A 7,232-nucleotide genomic window follows, 5' to 3' on the forward strand; every position below is an offset into this window, starting at 1 on the left:
CCTTAACCCTGCAAAGGGGGTCGCGATCTGGAGGACCGGAGTTTGGATTACTCTCACTGCGGCCGTCACTCGAAGCCGACCCCAATTCCGAGGCTTCTTTACCAGGGTGCAAACTGTGCATGTCACGGTGAGGCTAAGCCGACATCCAATAGCTGCCTTGGATCTGTCCTGCACTGAAACCCAAGAAAATCCGGCGCTTTGGCACATTGGTCTTTCGCCGTTGCCTGCCCCGGCATGTATTTCGAGGAATCCTCGGTCTCTTCTGGACTTCTTTTTAATACTTTTTAATGATAGAGGGAAAGATGGACAGAACTTTTTATAAAATAAACACCCGGGCCTTCCAGAGATGACTCCTTAGACTATAAGCAACAGGATCTTTCCCTTCACGCAGGCATGATCGATCAGTATAAGCTATTCGCAGGCTCCTGTGGCCAGCAGAACGGTTTTTCCATCTGCAAAGAGAGTTTCGTTCTTCCAATCATCCCTTTTTTATTTCCTGTTGCAATCAGCTTGCATTGAAATTCAAAGTTTTTGCCAAACCAAAGCATTTAAAGCTACAACCTGTGCTATGATAGAAGTTGAAAACCAACTGCCAAGTATTTTAACGTATGCTGGGGAAACAAACGTTCGCCTGTAACCACAGGTAAAATTCTGAGGACGATGTGCTAATGCTTATCGAGTCTTGGGTTCTTCGTTTGGCAGGCAGTAATACACATTTCTTTCGATAGTATTTAATGATAAGATGAATTTCGATTGCACACATTGTGCATATCTTTCCCTGCACTGTGCTGGTATAAAAATAGAAAATTAATTTTCTTTAGAATACCTAAAAAGTATAAATATATTGTGAATTCATCGGGTAAATCAAACCTAAGATGACACTTTCTCGTTGAAACGAGGAGAGAAGGGAAGCACGCATTATGTAGGACTACCTGCATAAGATAAAATGTAACTTGTGTAAGGAAAATGAGAAACTTCCTAACCTGAGCTCATCTTGTGAAGGTCATCATTGCCATTATCAGTCATTACATAAGCCGCAGCAGGAAGGGAAGATTGATAACATTTTTCAATGGTAAACAAATAGCTTACTTACTAGAACAGGCAGTAGGCAATAACGACCAAAGCAATAAAATGAGAAAACACAATTAATTCCAGAATTTCGTGAAGACAAGAAAATGGAACAACCCTGTATCGTGAGCATGCGAAACCATAACTTGTCATAGAGTTAAAGAACTGCAGCGTCATTTCCTATGAAACTGGAGAAGGAGGCCTGAAATATGGTGTAATTCATTTTTATAGGTGAATTAATTTTTTTTGACGAACGGCGTGCTTTTTTATTTTGTATGAAGGAAATGTGGACGGTCGCCTAGAGCGTCAAGGGTGCGGCGAGATGGAGTACAACTGCCCGCTCTGTCCAACTGAAATGTTAATCAGGGGCGGCTCCGTCCAACGTGCATCTTCAGCTGAACCCCGAAAGAATACTTGATGCGGTCTCAATTTCGAGGCAATTCGCAGCGGTTCAATTCAAGAGGAGCGGCAAGCGCTGACGAGCCGGCCGTCCAGGTGTATTTACCGAAGGAAAATTCCCCAGATTTTAGCGCTTTGAGCGGTGATGCGATCCAGCACATCCGCCTCATGCGGATGATACATTGTTGAAGAATAAATTTACATATTTGCTTCCGTAGCACATTCAGTGAGATTTAACTGCCTACTGCGTAATTTGTACATAAGACTTAAAAACCATTCATCACTTCTACAGGGCTTACAATGGCGGAAATGAAATCAAGGTATTCGCAAAGTTTTCTCTGGGTAAATATTTGACTGCAGGTTTACATCACGAATACTGTCCTTCAAAAGTGTTCCGCCTCGGCTCGTCACTGATGTAGTAGGCCGCTACAGAGGCACGAATGTGAATGCGCTAAAGGAGGGCGACTGCGCTCTGTTTTTGGTGAAGCCCATCACATCACGCAGTTTCAATGAGTCTGCGGTGCCTAGGAAAGCCAAAATGTGTTTACCGGGAAGCAATTTTTCTTGAAACACTAGGCTTCAAAATATTTGAAAATTTTGAGATTATTAGCAATATTATCAATAATTTGCTCACAGTGTTTAGTATGTGGCGAAAAAATAAGAAATATTGTATGCGTGTATCTTGAAGCGGAAGACTGTCAAACTTTCCGGACTTCCAACTAATATTTTGCGCGCAGTTTTCTGGTCGCTGCATACTTGAGCTGCAATATAGCGTCAGGCAATCTCTTTCTGAGGGCGCGCACCAGCTGGGGAGAGGTAAGCGAAGTGGACCATCTCATGAGAAAAGCATAGGAAGAATGGGAGGAATAAAGAGGAACAAACCACCAAGATAGAAAACTGCTGGACGCACCCTCCATAGAAATTAATTTTACTTTAGCTTTCTCCGACTTAATGAGAGCAGAATCCGCGTTACCATCAGAAAGCAAAGTTAAAAAACCAGGGCAAATAATCACAGAAATCCTCTCCTTTTTTATGTGCAATGTCACCACTACTATAAAAGAATCATAGAACGATCGCAGAGGAGATGTCTTGCCTCAGATAGGCGCCGCGCTACGCACCTGACATGAAAGGGTTGAACGCACGAAAAATTATCTTGTTTTTACCATCGCCGGAAACGTGAAGCGTAAATTGTGGGGTGTTAAACGGTGAGTGATTTAAAGCAGTCTTTTCTTGAAATGTACTGACGGCATCATTGATCTGATGTAGCACCGCAGCCTTCCTTGTTGTTCTAAAGTTGGCAGCTTGATTTAGACAATTCAGCACTTTACAAAAACAAAAAAAGCCCTTAATTCTGTCCTGTGAATGTTATTGAAAGTCCATTTATTTTTGTCTGACAAAATATTAGCAAATGACACTTCGGACTGAACTGAAGATGGACTGTATCGATGTATTACCTCGTTCTGATTAAAATGATGCTCATGTAATTTGAAAGGATGAGGAAATAATTTAAACAGGATGCAAAATAAACAAATATATCACCACCACCACAGGCCCACTTCCGAAGCAAACTAAGGAAACTGCGATGATGCAAAAGGCTTTTTGGCGGCGCATCGATGGCGCTATGCTACACCGCCATCACTTTAGCTCAGTAATCACAAAGTCCATTATTCGCTAGACGTCATCACGAAGGTGACTATAGTTGAAGCTCTTTACAAAAAATCGAAAGAACGTCTAGAAAACTTCGTTATAGTCATTGCTTCATTCAACCGTTGATAACTTTGGCCGCAAATGTGGCATGCGCAGAGACCTAATTTTCGCCGTGTAGATCGAAAAAAACCTCGCTAGGGTTTCATACCCACCATAATGAGTGCAGGGCATTTTTAACACGCGTAATGACGGCTGCAAACTGGGCCGAATGCAGCAATATATTTGTATGAAGCGAAATACGCAGTATAACAGGCACCGGTTCTTCCCGCGACCGGCATGAGGTTCAGCACCTAAAATATGGTTTTTGGAGAAATAACGTCGCACAAGACTGAAAGATACCCGTTCGAAACTTTTAGCTCCGTTAAGGGGTGGACATGGCGGCTGTTTGGGCCGCAGCAATCATTTCTCCTAGCTTTTTCGCATGACGCACGAACGCACTGGCCGCAACGCCTGCCTGAATGACATCATTTTTTGTGAATAATGTGTACGCAGGGCGACTAAAGAAAAAGCATTTCAAAAATTCTGTGACATTCTTGAGCACTAAGAGATTTCAGCATCGTTCCAATTGCTTCCACATCGGAGGAGGGCATTATGCCTTGCTTCTTTGAGGCAGAGGATTGGGCTGAGAGCCACGTCAAAGTGTTTCGCTGTATGATACATCACACCCTATGCAAGTGCTGTTATTTCGCCCGCCTTTAATCAGCCGAAACCGTCTTCCGCTTTTGTTTTCTGATGCTGTCGCTAATCTTTGCTTTCGAAAGCAGCGCTACGCAGATGCCGTCAAGTGCTCCTGTCATAAGTTGCACGGCTTGTCAAAATGTGGTTGGTTGGTCAAGTGTCGTTTAGCATTTGCAGTGACTGCCAGTAGCGGTCTGCCGAATGGCTTCAGTACGCTGTCAGGCAGGTTCTGAAAGTGGGATCCTGGTTGGCATCACCTGGTCAGACACATTCTTGATGCGTTCAGCGCGACGCGTTCACGCCTTAGTGAGTGCCTACAGTCAACATTTCGGCAAAGTACGGGAAGCGCTGCTGTATTTTACTGCCTTCTTTAGTAGGAAACCTTCTGGCCGGCGTCCCGAACTGATGGCCCTTACTCGTCGAATCTGCGTTCTACGCAGTGATGGCTCGGCGGAGAATTTCCGCGTGGGGAGATTCCTGGCATGCACTCAGTATATTCGAAGTAGCCGAAGATGGTCTCCCTATCCTGTGTACAAAAACAAGGGCTGTAGTAAGATGCAAAATTATGTACTGTACGCTTGGCTGCCTACTCCAAACAATAGTAGTAAGAGCCATAAGGCGCATTAAGTTTCAGCTAAAGACTTGCGATAAGCCAGTTAATGGGCCAATGTGTCTGTTCCTGCTTTTGGGGGACGTCCTTTTAACCCTGATGAATGGGATGGATAATTGTATTGCGCCATAAGGAGACCTAAGTGGCAGAGATGCATCTAAATCATCGTCCACATCTCGATAGAGAATTTAAGGTACCTTATAAGCACTTTGTTATTTTATGTGTGTGCGTCCTGCAACTCCATCAATTGTAGAAACCACTGCAGATGACAAGTACTTGACTATTTCAGAACAAAGAGACCGTAACCAACTTTTGTGACGCCACGCGATCTACCTACGGGAGCACAAATTTTTCATGCCCTTGAGCATACGTAAACCATTTTCATTATTCCCACATTATCGCGACCTTAACTGTTTGGGTACCATAGGAAAATGAACTTTTTTGCAAGTTAATAGCAGTTATTTTTGAAAAACTTGTATTGAACACATTAGGCACGCTTTACACCAATATTTTGGTGTTATCTTATAGTATTATCTTATAGTGTGCGGTTCAAGTAGGTAGAGAAAGCAGCAATATAAAGTTTTTTCTTGTCCAATACAAATTTGTTAAAAATTCTGGTAAATTATTTGGTTTATAGACAAGCAGCTCAACAGCAACTCTATTAGAGATGTGAGTGCCACAAAAAAAGAAAAACTTTAAAATTGCGGAAAAGCGTTACATTGTTCTTTCATTGCCCTGAAAAAAAAAAGCGCAAAATATTCGAACGAAGTTTTTTGAAGGACTTGATTTCTCTACGCAATGCAAAAAAAAAATTGGTCTTAATGAGCTGTCTGGAGGTCTCCCAAGCACCTGGAGCCGTCCACATGATGGCAAAGTGTTTGTACCAGCCATCCGCTGACATCATTAGCATGTCAACTATTGCGAATTCCCGCGTCGTCTAAGTCATTTGAAAGAAAATTGTCGATGTTTGGTAATGTGCTTACGTATCACCGCAACTGGCTTCTGGGAGAGCGCGTGAAAAAACTTGTGCACGTGCACTTGAACATAAACTTGGGAACAGGCGCACGTGCTACATTTTCCTACCCAGCACTGACGAGTCTGACTGATCCAGTGCTTTGCCTCAATTTTATAGGCAATATGTCGCTATCTTTTTCTAAAAAGGTTTTGCAGCAACTTTGTGTTGGTGAAAAAATGTACTTTCTTTGTCACAAAAAGAACGTGCTTATCGAAACACGTTCTGCTGTTTTTTTTAAGTTTTATATTTTCAGAAAAAAAGACAAGAAAAAAGTTTTTCCCTTCTAGCTTTGAAATTCTATTGAAATTTTGCATCTCTAATTGTTACACAACATCACTTTTCATCTCGAATTATAAAAATAAGTGCATCAATCACCAGGCACTGCTGATGGTATATAGCGCCACAAGAGTTAAGATAAAAGATCGGGCAGAAGTAGACACACTGAAATTTCTACTTGATGCGGAGATTTTGTCCAAAGCGGTGCTGTTTCTGCTTACTTGAAAAGGCAGCATCTACACCTTATGTTTTAACGTTTACAGAAAGTCAGCTTCCTTATCACTAAAGTCACAAAGCATGAAGGCCCGTGTTCGCCGTATTAACTAGTTAAAAGATCAAAGTCGACAGTGCAGCACCGCATCATGCGCCAGTTTAGCACAGTGTACCAGCCATGCATGCAAGGTAGCCCTTGTAGCCGCTGTGAGTATGATTTCATTATCAGGCGCCGTTTTGACCATGGTGTCGCGGAAACGTTCCCTGCAGTGAACTGGCTTGTACTGTAGGAAGCATTCTTCACCTCATTACTATGCCCTTTTGGCTGTCCTGTGCGTATATGTCCGCTCCTGTTCTGTTTGGAAAAGTTTAGCATGCTTGGAGCAGGGTTACGTTGTATTAAACAGTCAATGACAATAATGTGCAAGGAAACGTCTGCTTGTGGTACCGTGCCATTTGAAAGCAAAATGGAAATACTGCTCACGAAGTATTCCTTATCTTCCGCTCGACTACTATGGTGTTGACTGGCACTGCATGGTTTGCTGGCGCCTTCGTGGCGATACGCTTCGTATCTGGCGAAGAGAGTAGTTGTAGGGAGTAAGCTTTGCGACTGCAGCAAGATAATCAAGTGACGTTCCTCGACGACGAGAGGGACGGGTGCTATGCCGCAGTGAATGTCATATCACGTCGTGCAAAATGTCGCTGCGGCTGACGACCGCCGAGCGTCTAGGTCATTGCTGGAGGCGTCGCAGTGTTAAGACCTTCGAGCAGGATGCCGATGAGAAAATAGCTCCGCAGGCTGTACTTGGCTATGCATAACTAATTAGTATCCCTGGCGTATACTTCCAGTTGCAGAAACGGCTTTGCAGGCAAATGACGTCGGCACAGTGCCAGGGTCAAACTCAGTGCAGCAATCTGTGGCGCTTCCCTGGAATGCCTGCGTGGCGAAATTTTCACACCACATAATAGTGCATACAATTTTAATTCTTTTGGCGGTCAAGCTTGAAATAAAACTTGAGTAACATTTTATAAATATGAAAAAATTAAGCATCAGATTTACACGAAAAGGCAGCTCAAAATGCAAAAGAGGGTAAATTTTCTTATGATCTTCGCCGTAAAGTTTCTTAGTAGGAAGCTTCGTGCTTGGGTAGTACTGCTTCTTCTGATTTTTAATCTCATTTTATACAATACCCGGCATATTCAGGATCATCATACTTTTTCAAATTCGAATATCTCTTTTCAAGAAGCGCCCAAGTAATTGATTGA

This window comes from Amblyomma americanum, chromosome 4, assembly GCF_052857255.1.
Source record: "Amblyomma americanum isolate KBUSLIRL-KWMA chromosome 4, ASM5285725v1, whole genome shotgun sequence".
NCBI lineage: Eukaryota > Metazoa > Arthropoda > Arachnida > Ixodida > Ixodidae > Amblyomma > Amblyomma americanum.